Source organism: Rhinopithecus bieti, unplaced genomic scaffold (genome assembly GCF_001698545.2).
Source record: "Rhinopithecus bieti isolate Rb0 unplaced genomic scaffold, ASM169854v2 scaffold_39586, whole genome shotgun sequence".
In the NCBI taxonomy this organism is placed as follows: domain Eukaryota; kingdom Metazoa; phylum Chordata; class Mammalia; order Primates; family Cercopithecidae; genus Rhinopithecus; species Rhinopithecus bieti.
In genome coordinates, this window is record NW_016816842.1 from 2738853 (window position 1) to 2754444 (window position 15592).

Here is a 15592-nt window from a genome sequence, read left to right on the forward strand (position 1 = left end):
CTTCGGCCCACCCGGCTGGTAACCACACTCTGGCAGGCCCCGGGCGGGAGTCGGCCGAGCGGCCGCGCCGCAGGGCGCCCCCTCGCGCTCCTCCGCGCGCCTCGAGCCTGGCGGGTGCAGCGCCCGCCGCGGCAGGTCCGCTCCAGCCCCCTCCTCACCTTCGCTCCCGCTCCACTCCTTCTCTCCTTTCGCTCGCAACTCCTCCCCCACCTCCCCCTCCCTCCTTCTGCTCCCGCGGTCTCCTCCTCCCTGCTCTCTCCGTGCGCCCGGTCGGGAGCTAGTTGGAGCGCGGGGGTTGGTGCCAGAGCCCAGCTCCGCCGAGCCGGGCGGGTCGGCAGCGCGTTCAGCGGCTGCTGGGAGCCCCACCGCAGCTGGCGCGGGCCGGGGTCGGGACTGCACTAGAGCGCTGAGAGCTGGAGGCCTTTCCTGCGCGGCCGCCCTATTCCCAGACGGGCCGCCAGCTCTCCTGGTTCGCCCCCGCCGCTCCGCGCCGCCCGGGAGTCGGGAGCCGCGGGGAACCGGGCACCTGCACCCGTCGCTGGGAGGTGAGTCCCGGGAGCCCCAGGCGCTTCCCCTGCGCGGGTTGGGGCTGCAACTTGCAAACTTCAGCAACTCGGGTGGGTATCGGGGTAGGGAGGTAGGGGTCTGGGCTCTGGCAAGTTGAAGCCAGGTAGGTGAGGCTGCGGGCGGGAGGACAGGAGTTCCCCTGGCTTCCGCGCCACCCGTTGCCACCTCGGCTTAAAAGCCCTCTGCGCTGCCGCGTTCCCGCCGCCCGCCAGCTCTGGGTCCCGGTTGCACTGGGCCCTGCCCGGGCTGTGGTTGGCGCATCCGGGCTGCAGCGGCGATGGGGACCCGGGACCCAGACCTGGAGAAGGAGACGGACGAGTGAGGCTGAGAGACAGAGGGACAGAGGGACAGAGGTGCGGAGATGGAGGCTTAGGTAGGGCCGGCTAGTAAACAGCGCGGAGGGAGAGTGCGGGCGGCGAGGCGCGTGGGAACGCGTGGCCGCCCGGAGTGTGAAATCTCCCGCTCAGGGACGTCCCCGCTCCACCGCCGCCGCCTGCGGAGCCGCCGCCCGGATTCTTCCCAGACCCCCTTCCAGGACACTCTTGCCCTGCGGAGCACGAACTCTGCCCGTCAGGCCCCAGGGGCAGTGGCTCAGGGCCCTGCACTCCCGGCTGGGAGGGTGGAGAGGGGTGCGGCAGCTGGAAGCCAGGACGCGAGCGGCGATTTCCCGATTTATGTTTCTCATGGTAATTTGTCTTTGTGGTTGGGGCTGCCCATTCACTTTCCGCTCACGTCCTGCGGGAGATCCAGCGAGGAGGGAGGGAGCGGGGGGAGCTCGGGCACAGAGAGGGATGCAGACGGGAGAGGGGATCGGGGACCCGCGCGGGGAGGGAGCCGAGAGGGAAGTGGTCGCGGGACTAGAGGAGGAAGAAGGCGAGGCTCGAGAGGATCCGGCCCAACGGAGCCGACTCCTTTGCCCACCGCAAACTTTAAACAAGGAGGAGGACCACCTGCAGCGCCGTTCTTGTCCCCTCCTCCCCCCTCACCCCAAGCCCAGTCTTTGGGTCGTTCCGACTGCCCACCGCGCCAGGCGGGAGTGGGCCGCGAGTCTGGATGAGGAGAGAGGAGCGCTGGATTCTGCCCACACCCCTGCGATCCTGCCCAGGCTTTCTGCAGAGGGGCGGGGTGAGAGCAGCCAGAGCCGGGAGGGCTGCCTACCCTGGGGTGCACTCCTTCCTGGCTAACGGAATTGGGACTGGGGGTTTGGAAGCTTGCCTGTGTATAGACCTCACCACGATCCTACCTTCTCTGGCCCTAGCCCCATCTTTTTCCTTCAGCCCCTAGTGAATCCTACCTCCTTCCAGGTTTCTCAGGCACCCCACCCACTTCGGCCGCGGGGCCTCTCTCCACAGCCCTCAATGCCCGCTTGCTCCTCACTTCCCACTTCCGCTCATCTTTTTAAGCCTGTTCTCTTCTTGACAATCAGCAGTGGCCTCTCACCTTTTCTAAGCCGGGACAGATGACCTTGAGGAAGGGGCAAGAGGGGAACTTGAACCTTACAACTGGACCTCACAACTTAGGAAAAGAGGGGCAGATTTAAAAACAGCTTGGAAAGAAACAGCCAGTAGCTTGCCCTAAGTCTAGATTTTCAACGGAGGAGGAAAGGAAATAAAATACAGCAGAGACGGGGGAACTTGCCACTTGGTCACTCATGGGGCGGTGAGAACTGTTCTGACCTTAGGGTGTGGGAGTAGACCACTCGCGAGGAAGGGCTGCCTCTCGCTGTGCTGTGTTGGGAAAGGTGAGTGTGGGTTTCGAGGGGTGCTCTTTTCTCCATATGGACACCTATCACCACCAGTTTGAGAAGGAATGGCAGATCTTCCATTCCTTTTCTTTTTCTAAGCAGCCAATACCAGAGCCTTCCTCCTCCAAAGCCAACAGTAGCGACCATAATCATCACTGTGGACATCCAACACTGTTTAAACCCCTACTGTGTGCAATGCACCATGCTAAATGCTGGTAGATAAAAAGAGGTACAGTGCTCAGCCCATGCCTAGAGGGGTTACTAAGTTCACCAGTTTGATCCTGAGACACTTGTCTACGTGTTTGGGGAGGGAGAACATGGAGAGGAAAATGCAATGGCTGTACAGGCAGCAAGGTGCCTGATGACCCAAGGGTTTAGGAGAGGAAGGATTAAAGAAAGCTTGATAACTCAGGTCAAACAGAGAGCTGAGCTTATTGACTCTGCCCTGAGATAGGACAGCCAGCACCTCCTTTCCCACTAGCGAGGGTAAAAAGTTCCTTTACCACTTCTAGTGCCAGACTAGAAAACCAGAGAAGCCAAGAGGTCCAGCCCCAAACTATAGATTGCTACCTCCCCATTAGGACTGAGGAGCCCCAGAAACTTTCTTGTCTTAGGGTGAACTTCCTGGCTTGTTTGAAAGACCCTCCACTGGTCACTTCTTATTGAGACTCAAAGCTGGAAGAGGCCCTGGAGATTGTCCATGTCAGGAGAAGCACAAATTCAAATGCCTACAGAGGGCAGGCAGATCACAATGTGTTGATCAGGCAATTAGAGTGGCTCAGCTTTTGGGCAATTGGGAGTTCAAAGCCAAACTGGCCAAGTGAAACAGTCCTAAGAAAATCAATTAACAGCCTTTAAGTAGCCTGACTCCTTATATCTATAGAGCAAGAAATTAAGATTCTAAGAAGTGAGGTCATCTGCCTTGGATGTACATGTTATCTTATCTCCCTATACCTTGGGGATTGATTGAAATATCTCATGGCCTGTTTCTTCCTCTGACCTGTTGGGCGCTTGGCTCACCCTCATTCTCAGGGCCCATTAAGATTCTTCTGTGAGATGATAAGTTCCTTGAGGGAACCATCTTGTTTTACTCAAATCTGAGCACATCACATCCATTGATATGAGGTTCCACACGCAGAGCCAAGACTGGATTCAGATCTCCTGTTCCCCTTCCCACTGGGAATCCGGTGGGTGTAAACCAATTTTATTCTTTATAAAAAAGAGAAAATTCAACCATAACTTTTTGTTTCATCTAATGTAGCAATAGGGTTAGATGAGATAAGACTAGAAGCTCACATTGGATGTTTGCAGATTCCAAGGAACATCCAGAAAGCCCTGATCCCTGAGTGGGGATCTGAAAAGAGGAATGGGAACCCATCATGGGGGTAGAGGAACAGCAGACATTTATGGATTGGGTACATGTATTTGGGGAGAAGATGCTCTTGGGTCCAATTATTTGAACACTGACCATGACACTCCTGTCCTTAGTCTTGGTCACCCTCTTATATCCAATGATCTGGGTTAGCAACTCATTACCAGTCAACCAGTTCACCACTTTCATTGATGACTGAGGTGGTAGAATGGACAGAGAGGACAAAAAGACAAGATCCCTGATTAGATCTGGGGATGACAAATGCTTGGAGGGAGTGTTATTTATACTTAAGCATCTAAACCCCGGTGGATTCTGGGGACCATCTTTTGCCTCATTCAGTCACCTTGATCACTAGCTTGTCTTCATTTCGTGTGTGTGTGTGTGTGTGTGTGTGCGCGCGCGCGCGCTGGAAATAGTTAACTTCTAATGAATGAGTTTTCTTTACATTCAGATCTTTGCATTTGAGTTTAGCCATCACTAAGTTGGCCTTAAATTTATGACAACACTTAACTAACTTAGTCTTAAATGTATGGCAAGAGGCCAAAGCAAATGCCTTGACTAATGGAATTTCATTGAATTGACGGAATTGAGCCCTTCATTTATAGCATGTGTGGACAACACCTGGATTTTTCACTGGCATCGTGCTATACTTTTGCAAATTCCCCTCTTTGTGACTTTTGGTTTGATGACATCTGCCTTAGCTGAGGTGATAATCCTCTAATGGGTAATCTGGAACAGGATCTTCGTGTATGCCATTCTCTTTCAGATAGATCTCCTGCAATACTTTCCTTCTGAAGAAATTTCCTTTATAACCAGCTTGAATGCTAGAAAATGGCAGGGAGAAATTCCAGCTGAGAGTTGAGTTCTGAAAGGAAAGGGACAGGAGGGTGCTGAATGTTGTGTGGCTCTGCCATGCCACTTCCCTTCCCTTCTGTTTTAGTGAGCATGAGAGATGAAACCCAAACCTTGCATGATGGCCTCTCAGTCCTGATTTGAGTGGGAGACTCACCAGTGAGAAATTATTCGACTTGGTGGCTTCAAAGCAGAATAAAAAATGAAGATGGTTTTCTGTCCAATTTGCTGCTGGGCACAATAGAGAAAGCAGAAGGAGGGATCTCTGGGACGGGGACTGGGGTCAGGAGAGTTTAACCTTGAGCTCTCTTCTTGGCAGTTGGTCTGCTGATTCTCCTCCACTCTCTCTGACTTGAAATAGAGGGACAAGGATTCCATCCGGCTTTCCCTGAGTACACGAAAGCTTTAAAGGCAATGCTGTGTGTGCTGAATCCCTCCATGACACTGTCCTCATTGATCTGCGTTTAATAAGGATGACTTAATCAGACTTACACATGGAACTCGTTTGAATTTGAAGCCTTGTCGATATGATCAGAGTATCTTTGCATTCGAACCAGGAATGTCTCTGGCCAGCATCTTCTGTGATGGGAAAGGTTGGTACTTGAAGGATGGTTGGTGACCATCTGTCCTGCCAGTCCCCTGAGGATCAAATTCGAGGTTTCAGTTATGGAGCGGGGAGGCTGGGTTAGAAATGAGGGAGGCTTTTCTGCTTGAGCACCTCTGCCAAACCATTGGGTTCTTCATCTGTGAATGGGAGGTGTTCACAAGAATCCTAAAGCTCTTTCTGGCCCTCAAGTCAGTGGTTTTGAATGGATATTGCAGTTGCTTCTTGATTTTCCAGGAGTGGCTCATTGACTTTTCTGTGGATTCTTTGTGGGGAATGTGAGTCTCAGGCTAGTTTCCAGTTACCATCCAGCCCCCTTGTTGTTAATCCATCTGACCGACTGCCAGTCACTGCATCTTCAGAGAATGCATTTTCCTGTTTGCCTTAGCCTGAGCCAAACATCATTTGGAAGGTAAATCTGCTGTATACTGAGGCATACATGTGCATATAAACATACATATATATGTATATATACACACACATATAAATGTAGATGCAAGGCATTCCAAAGCTGTGTGTTACCGGTTGACCATCGGATTAATCGCAGTTCTATCCGCAGTTCTATTCCTTGCCAGAACTGACGTGAGCCCGCCCTTGGAGGCAACTTTAGGGAAATGGCTTGCGGGGTAACAATTTAGATCCATCACTATTTGCCAACCCCACTGGTCTACCTGAGCCAAAACTCCCTCCCTACTGCCCTAGTCATTGTCCCAAAGGCCCCCCAGGAGCCCCACTGTTAGGAATACAAAAGAGCTGCAGTTGGCTCTTAATTATTCAGGGACGGATGGATCCAGTGTGTGAAGCACCCAACTCAGGCCTCTTCTTTCCCTTCTTTCAGTGCCTTGAGTAACTCTATATCTGTAGTGAGAAGCTGGGGGAGATCTTATCATTTAATACAAACTTTTGTTTCTAGCAACCAGCTCCCTCTGCTTCTCTTCCCTCAAGGCGCCTGGGGGAAACTAGTAGCCCTCTCCGAGAGGCCTCATCCACTCAAAGCAGACTGCTTTTAAAGTTTACACATTGCCCTGTTGGTTGGTGTGCATTTCTGCCCAAAAGCAGGACAGAAGAGGAAAATACCACTAGCTCAGACTGATGCAGGGTCAGGCCCCTGCAGATTTCCCCCTTTTGTAGAGCCTGGACTTTCAATGTTTGGCATCAGGGGTACCCTGGGTCCCATCAGGAGTCTAAGTATACAGCAGTGTCCTTGTGGTAAAAGCTCCAAACAGGCAAGGTCTAAGGAGCACTTCTGTTAATGTCCCCAAGGCTGAGGGTAATGTTTCTGCATAGACCAGGTGCCTTGGGGCACCTGCTCCCTTTCAATAGCTCTCCACGTTCCAAAGTGAGACTTTCCTCACTTTCCTGCCTAGGCCCTGTCCAGAGAGAAGGCAGCTGTGAAGTGGGGTGAGCAGCCTCAAGTCTACCTCTGTATACAGGTAACAGTGGCTTGGTCCAGCTCAACATGTAATTCACTGACTTCCGTAAAAATCACCTGCAGAGCTTTAAAAAATATATACTTGACAGCCCTATCCTAGAACTTAATTAAGATAGAATTCTGTGGGGGGAGCCTGGGCACTGGTATTTTTTTTGAGCTTCAAATAGGCAGCCATGGTTGAGAGCCACTGACCTAAATCTTCTTTTCTAGGCTCTACCTGGCCTCACGCCAATGGCATGCAGAACCTCTTAGCCCTCAACCCTTCTAAACAGCCAGGTCCTTTCTAATGGGCACCAGCTATAGCTCCTGGCATTCAGATCATAGCTACTGTTTGTGTTCTGAATTTAATGACTTTCTATTATAAGCTGATTGTGAGAGCTCCTGTCTGGTTACTTCTTTTTGGTCATTTTTTTCTTAAAAAGCATTTACAAAAGTAATGAATATTCATTCAGCATTTTTTTGTGTGTCGTCTAGATAGGTATGTAACCAAATTGTGATTGTACTCTTTGTAACCAGCCTTTTCATTTAACAGCATATTGTGATAATTTCCCCCTTCCTAAGTATCCTATTAAGATGGGCTTTATAATGGCTGCTTGGTATTCCATCATGTGGATGCGCCATAATTTATTTAACAGACCCCCGGGGTTGGGCATTTAAATTGTAAACCACTTTTCACTATTGTAAACAATGCTGCAGTGAACATCCTTGCACATAAATCTTTGTGCCTATCAATGATTATTTCCTCAGAACAAATTTCTAGAAGTGGAATATTGATGCTTTTTCACATGGACCATTTAGACCATTTTTGACTCGCTTCCTACAGCAATAAAAGTTTTGGATTCAGAGTTTTAGAGACATTTTTCACTGCTCTCCTCTGAGACTTCGCGCTGACTGCTTCCCCCTCCCGGATTTGAGGTCAGCATCCCTTGACCTAGCCTTGGTCCGAGGCTCTGTCTCCAGATCAGTTCCACAGAATGCTGCCTCTCCCTTCGTTGGAACTCCTAGGCTCTCCTGCCCCCACCTCCAGCATCCTTGTTTCTCCTTTCACCTGCTCAGCCCTTTCATCGTCATACCTCCAGCCCCTGAACCATAACACTCAGTGCCTTCCAGCTAGTGTTCTGTAAAAACAGCTGTGGTTTATAGAGTTGTTACTATACACCAGCCTGGTAAACTTTTTATGTGCATTATCTCTTTTAATCCTCAGGTGCCTTATGTACACATTAAAAAAAATTTATTAATTTATTTGAGACAGGATCTTACTCTGTCACCCAGGCCAGAGTGCAGTGGTGCAATCACAGCTCACTGCAGCCTCACCCTTCTGTGCTCATGCCATCCTCCCATCTCAGCCTCCCTCCAGCGTAGCTGGGACCACATGCACACACCACCATGCCTGACTGACTAACTTTTGTGTTTCATGTAGAGATGGGGTTTCTACCCAGGCTGGTCTCAGACTCCTGGGCTCAAGCGACCCACCTCCCTTGGCCTCCCAAAGTACTGGAAATACAAGCATGAGTTACTGCGCCCAGCTCACCTATTATTTTTATCTCCACTTTCCTCATAAGGAAACTGAAACCCTGAGAAATAAAATTATTTGCCCGAGGTCACACAGCTAATAAGTAGTAGAGCTGGGATTTAAACACAGAACCTACACATTTAACTACCACATACGCTTTTCTCAATCTTCTTGGTGTTAACTCTTGGCTTGTTGTCAACAAGTTGTTCAGAAATGTTCCCTCAGCATCCCATGGACATATGCTGTGTCTTTCTCCAGCAGAAGAGGGGCATTTCTCAGTACAAACAGCAGGAGAGTGGGGATGCTGTTCATCAACGCCCCCCTTTCCTTTTTACTTACTGGGCCATGTCCTCATCAGCCCTTTATCCAGGTAACCCATGCTAGAAAACATTTCTTGCTCCTCACTGACCAGCTGCCAAGATTCCAGCATGCCTTGTAGCTAAGTAGGTCCAAGTTACGATGTATTCCTATTATAGCTTCTCCAGCCAGTTGGAAGAATTTGGGTGCTACTTTCCCAGTGTGGAATATAAGGCTGTCAGGGAGGCATGCTATAGTCATGACAGGGCATAGGCAGTTTGACTTCTACTGGAAATCAGATACTGCTTAAAGTGGAGAATTGGATGTATTCTTGCATTCTTGCCTCTGTAACATTGTCATGACTGAGAAGGTCAAGAAATGGCAACTGAAACTATCCTGATTCAATTCTGACCATGATCCAGAATGAGGTGACAAGATATGATAGGATGATCAGATGAAAGTGACCACATGTGCCTGGTGTTTATAATAGCCAAGGAAAGAAACGATGTACCCGGAGACCTCCCTTAGACTGTAGGAAGTCTGACTTGGGGAATTATGATCCTGGAATTAGGGATTTTAAAAGAGAAGACAGTTTGTGGAAGGTGAGATTCTGGAAGATGAAGCTTCGCATTTTTATCCATGACTTAGATGAAACTGGAGTAAGCATAATCAAATCTGTTGACAACAAGGCCATGATAGGCAGCTCCAATAAAAAGACAGAATAAAGATTCAAAAATGATCTCAACAAAACTGGAATGCTGGATTTCAACTAACAAGATGAAATCTAACAGCAGCAGATGGAAAGTTGCATTTAGATTGCAGAAATTAATTACTCAAGTTCATGAGAGGGTTGGGGACAGACCTGATTTGGTTGAGGTCCTGAGAAAAAGATCTGAGGGGTTCAACTGCACACAGGCTTCATCAGAGCTGGCAAGGTGATGGGGTGGCTCCAAACAACACCATCTCAAATAGAGCTAAGAGAAATGTGGGGTCCAGATTGGGTTCTTCCTGGTCATTCTGTGCTCATTTATGAATATGGATTTGAGAGGGGACCCTGCCCGACTCAGATGTGCTTCGTGGAGGGCATCTGGCATCAGGAGGAGGTTGGGAAGCCCAGCTGAAAAAGGTCTGGTGAAAGAAGCTCCTCTGCTAAGACAGGGAGAAATGCTGAGGGTGACTGTGGTCAACCACAGAAGAAGCAGGGCTTCCTATGGAAGAACATACTCATCAGCCCGGGAGAACCAGAAGAGCCCAGAGTGATAAGTACAGGAACCCAGGTTTTCTAGAATGAGCATCTTCCCAACCAGATGGACTCTAGTGAAGTAAGCTTCTGTTTCAGCACTGGCCAGCAGTTCTGCTGCCTGGCTTTTGCGGGACTCCTGCCCTGGGAACAGGTGATCATCCAACCAGTGTACCTCTATGTCTTTGCGGCTCTGAGGCTAGAACACCAATTCCTTTCCTGATTTCTTTAGAGCAGGGATTCTCAAAGTAAAGCCCCTGACCTGTGGCATTAGTGCTACCAGAACTTGTTAAGAATGCAACAATTCTTGGGCTGCACCCCAGACCAACTAAAAAGGTTCTATCAACCTTTTGCTGGGCTGGGGCCTGGCAAAAAAAACTTTTTTTTTTTTTTTTTTTTGAGATAATGGAGTCTCACTCACTCTGTCACCCAGGCTGGAGTGCAGTGGTGCAATTTTGGCTCACTGCAACCTCCGCCACCCAGTTTCAAGTGATTCTCCTGCCTCAGCCTCCCAAGTAGCTGGGATTACAGGCGCCCACCACCATGCTCAGCTAATTTTTTTATTTTTAGTAGAGACGGGGTTTCACCATATTGACCAGGCTGGTCTTGAACTCCTGACCTCAAGTAAACCGCCCGCCTCGGCCTCCCAAAGTGTTGGGATTACAGGTGTGAGCCACTGCGCCCAGCTAGCCTGTGCTGTTAAAAACCCTGTTGCATGCTAAAGCTGGAAACACTGCTTTGGACCACGTTAGCTCATTCTTTCTGTTGCTGGATGCTTGTGGTGATTATTTGAAACTCATAACCTACAGCCCTTTACTAGGGAAGCATTGGAGAACCTTGGAAAGAGTGTGGGTTCAAAAATGAGACAGACTTGGCTTCAAACTCAGCGTGGCTGCTTTTTGATTGTGAGTTTTATATAAGTTCCTTTCCCTTTCTGAGCATCGTTTTCTTTTCTTTTCTTTTTTTTTAACTGTAAGATGAGGTAGGACTGTGTTTAAAGGAGGATTAAATGAGCTCATTTAATAATCCTGGGAAGTATAGTCAGCCCTCTGTATCTGTGTAATCCATGTGAGGATTCAGCCAAACTTGGATTGAAAATATTTTTTAAAAATGCATCTGGGCCAGGCACAGGGACTCACACCTGTAATCCCAGCACTTTGGGAGGCCGAGGCAGGCGGATCACGAGGTCAGGATATCGAGACCATCCTGGCTAACAGTGAAACCCCGTCTCCACTCAAAAATCAAAAAATTAAGCCGGGCCCGTGTGGCGGGCAGCCTGTAGTCCCAACTAACTCCGGGTGGATGTTGAGGTCGGGGCGGAGAATGGGCATGAACAGGAGGTGGAGCTGCAGTGAGCTGAGAATCACGCCACTGCACTCCCCATCCTGGGCGACAAGAGTGAAGACTGTGTCTCAAAATAAATAGAAATACAAATAATATCAATATATGGTGATATAAAGAATATAATATAATATAATATAATAGTTTGAAAATGAGAAATGCCTGCATTGAGGCTTGACACAGTGGCTCAGATCTGGTTAAAGTCAGTGTGTTGGGGAGGAGCCACTTGAAGCCAGGATTATGAGACTAGCCAGAACAACAGCAAGGCTCTCCCTATCTCTACAAAAAAAAAAAAAAAAAGTTTTTTTTAAAATTAGCCAGGTATGGTGTTATGCACCTGTAGTCCTGGCTACTTGGGAGGCTGAGGCAGGAGGATTGCTTGAGCCCAGGAGCTCAAGGCTGCAATGAACTACGATAGCATCACTGCACTCTAGCCTGGGTGACAGAAAGAGATCCTGTCTCTAAAAAATAAACATTAAATTAAATTAAATTTTTAAATGTATCTATACTAAACATGTACAGAGACTTTTTTCTTGTAATTATTCCCTAAACAATACAATGTAACAACTGTTTACGTAGTACTTATGTTGTATTCGGTGTTATAAATAATCAAGTGATGATTTAAAGTATACAGGAGAATGTGTGTAGTTATAGGCAAACACTACATCATTTTATGTAAGGAACTTGAACATTTGTGCATTTGAGAATTTGCAGGAGGTCCTGGGACTGATCCCCCAGATATACTTAGGGATCACTGCATCTTCTTACCGGCATCACAGTTGCCTCTCCTGCAGAATACTGTCTTCCCAGTGAGTTCTCCCTGAGCCCCTCAAAGAGAGGTCTGAGTGTAAGTCCCTCTGTGTCCCCTCACAGCACACACCATGTGGGGCTCCCTCAAGTTAGGGATCAATTAAGGCGTGGGCTGCCAGCTCCGTCACTCCCTGGACAGTGGAGAGTCAGGGCAGCTTTCCTTCCCACCCCTCATCCTCCTGGGACCCCTATTCTGTGAGCATGAGCAGGTTCATCTCTCCAGTGGACCTGGGTCTCACCAAACCTGATCTTCTGAGACCCATGAGTCAGCACACAGTTTAATCTGCTGAAGCCATGGATGAACAATCTTGAGGCCCAGACATCGCATGGTGGCCTTTAACTTTAAATAGGTAAGAATCTTGAGTTACTGGTGTCAAGCCAGGCTGGGAATGTGAGTGGACCCTCTTTGGAGCTACAAGTTGCCTGAGTCTTTGGCACAAGTCTCTACTGAGTGGTCAGCAGGTGGAGTCTTGAGTTTCTCAGAGACAGAGAGCTCAGGTCCCCACGAGATAGCCCATTTGATGTTTTGGGTGACACTGCCCAATAGCATTCTTTTATTTCTCCGAAGTCTGTTTCTCTCCCTGTGGGTTCCGTCACTTCTTGGTGTGGATGGCTGTTTGTCCCTCTTCTATGCCACAGCTCTTCAAACATTGGAAGCTGATGAGCCTCCCACCTCTTCCCCACTTCAGCAGTCCTCCTCTGGCTTGTCTCTTCATCTCTGGGCATAGGACTCTGAAGATCTCCCACTTCTCTCCAGTTGAGATCACCAGGGACCAAAGGTGGCCCTCCAGGTGAGGCCTGACCAGCATATCCGTATCAACTCAGCTAGTGCACCTTCTGTTAACATAGCCTCAACTCTGATCTGGCTGTTTTTAGCAGCCACACAACACTGCTGATTTCTACTGAGCTTACAGCCAACCAGCACCCCAGGGTCTCTTTAACATAATGTACTCAGCCGCATCTTCCCAATTTTACCTTTGTGTTTGAATTAGTTTTCTAGGGCAGCTGTAACAAAACACCCCACACTGAGGTGCTTAAACAACAGAAACTTACTGTCTTCCAGTCCTGGAGGCCAGAAGTCTAGATCAAGGTGTGGGCAGAGCTCCTTCTGAGGGATATGACAGCAGATCTGCTCCATGCTTCCCTCCTGGCTTCCGGTGGTTTGCTGGCGTTCTTTGGTGTTTCTTATTTTATAGAAGCATCAATATAATTTCTGCCTTCATCTTTGCAACACGTTCTCCCTGTGTGCATGTGTGTCACCAAATTATCCCTTTTTATAAGGACTCCAGTCGTAGTGGGTTGGGACCCACCCTCCAGTGTGACTTCATCTAACTACATCTGCAACAATCCTATTTCCAAATAAGGCAATAATCCGACATACAGGGGGTTAAAACTTCAACCTATGAGCTTTTAGGGGATTCATCCTACAACAGTGCTGTAGCTTTTTGACCTCCTGTTTGGGTCTTTACATTTTTCCCTAATTTATCTTATCTTGAAATAATCTCTCCAGCTGACGAAGATATTTCGGATCCTGCCTCTGTCATCCAATGTATCTGCTGCTGCTGTCAACTTCAAGTGCTTCTTGTACATTGATCCAAGGATTTGCTAAGAGGTTGAATGGGGTGGTGTGTGTGGGGAGCTCTGCAGCATGGCCCCTGGACACTTCCCTGCAGGTGGCTGGGATCCATTGCTAAGCCCCCTTGGGGTACAACCAGCTATGCGTCCCACTAATGCTACTGCCTTCCAGCTTCCTCTCTCTAGCTTATACACAACGATTTCATGAAGAGCTTGTCGGATGTCTCATTTAAGATCTGCTTGATGAGCAAATTCCACTTCCCTTGTCTACCACCATGGTGACCCTGTCAGTGGAGGAGGTGCACTTTGCCTGACAGGACTTTTCTACCAAACACACACTGTCTGCTGGTGATCTCAGCCGTCCTTCTCAAATGCCCACTAGCCTTCGTTTAGAGTCTCTGCAGGAGGCACATTGAGTTGACCTCTGTGGTTTGCAAAACCCACCTCAGACCCCTTTCTGGAAGTGAAGACTGCATGGTCCACTGGAGGCCTCCCAGCCGCCCTAGTGCTTGCCAGGATCCTATCATGATTCCTATGAGATCAGGAATCTACAGCTGTTCTGAGCCTCATTTGCATGTTCCCTGTTCGCTGGATGTGTGTCCCGGCCAAGTGGCTTGAACACATTCAGAGCAGCTGGAGCCTCTGCGGGCCTCTCACCAGCCTCCAGCTTGGCCCTCCTGTGCCCAAAGCTCCTTTCACCATTTCCTTCCTGTGGAATACCGCACCCTGATGGGGGAGACAGAAGCCAAGCTGGAGACAGCTGGAGGACGTGCCAGAGAAGCCTCTCAGATTGATGAGCAGCAGCCTCGTTCCCCTTCAGCATCCTTTACCCTCCAGCTCCCCTCTTCCCTGAAGCCTTTCCCTCTCTCCTTTCTATTCTGGCTCTTTGACTCTGTGGGGAAAGCACATAAGTGAAGATGGTGTGTGCTTCCAGATGCTGGACGGGGCGGGGCGGGGGGGGGGGCATGAATCTGGCTAGATTGGGAGCAGAGAGAAGAGCTAGATGTGAGGGCCTCAGACACTCTGCTGAGGAGTGGGGCTTGGAAGCCAGCTTGGGGTGGGAGGAAAAGCCGGGAGCCACACAGAGCTGAGTCTGAACACCTACTTTGCCACTTACTGTTAGAGTGGCCTTTGGGCAAATTATTTCTCCTCTCCGAGGCTCAGTTTCCTCATATGTAAAATGGCCATCATACCTACTTCAGAGGGTTGTTATGGGAATTGAATGACACAAGTTCCTTTCTGTATAGCAGGTCACCTGGAAAAGCACCTGGGACCTCCAGGTACCAAGCGAACCAGACCTTTTGCAGAGTGGACTAGCGAGCTGGAGCCCAGGACTCAGCAGTTTGCAGATGGGGACGGGTGTTGTGAGGATTTCCTGGTTTCCTGAGAGCTTACACTGTAGCAGCCTGTTTTAAAAGCTGCATGTGTTTTAGCTCATGAAATTCCTCACAGCACCCCCATTTTGGAGTGACTGAGCCAGGCTGAGATAGGAAGGTATTAGATAACTAGTAAGCCAATCCCAGGGTTCCTAGCCATGTGGGCCAGTGCCTCCCAACTCTCTCCTGTGTCTGACCGGTGTGTTCTTTTTCATTCTCGCGTTTCCTTCATCCATTGCATTGCCTCCATCCCTGGCTCCATTCTGCAGGACCCTGCATTGAAAACAGTCCTTACACTGTCTCCTCCTCATGGTTGGGTTGGGGGCAGGAGGGGACTCAAGGCTCTTCCATCTCTAAGGACACCTCTCCAGGCACCTTCCATGAAGCCCTAGTCACAGCCAGGTCTGTTCTCTCCATTCCCTCCATCCATCTGTAGAAAAAAGGATGTCATCAGCAAGACTACAGCTGATGGAAGGCAATTCTGGCATGGCCTGGCTGGAGAGCTTTAGGACTGGGGTGGAGGGGTGAAGGAAGAAGGTGGGGGAAAGGTGGTGTGGGTCCCTTTCTTGCCTCCTGCAGCCCTGAACCTCTGGATGCATGATGAGAGGAGGTGAGGTGCTTCTCTATTCAAGATGGCTGCACACCTAATTAACCTGTGGCTTTAATGACACTTGGCAGCCCAATCCTGCTGGGAGGGAGGATTGTTCAGAGATTGTCGCACTGGGCTAAGTGTCTGCAGCGGTTTCCACTTCAGGAAAGCCTCTCCTTGAAAGGGTAGGACCGGCGAGGATGGCTCCACACAGACCTGGGGTCTAGGTGGGGCAGAGATGGAGGGGCCATGCCTATGGCTTTGCCCTGGTCATCTGCTG

The 15592-nt window shown here is 49.4% G+C and overlaps 1 protein-coding gene across 4 annotated transcripts in view; it reads left to right on the plus strand.

The window, feature by feature from the left end:
• Window positions 1-199: 199 nt before the first annotated feature.
• SEMA5B (semaphorin 5B) overlaps window positions 200-15592 on the plus strand; it is a 119746-nt gene continuing 104353 nt past the window's right edge. For all 4 annotated transcript variants that reach the window (XM_017855373.1, XM_017855369.1, XM_017855370.1 and 1 more), the window contains exon 1: window positions 200-545. The gene's annotated coding sequence lies outside the window, so the exon portion shown is untranslated. The remainder of the gene's footprint in view (window positions 546-15592) is intronic.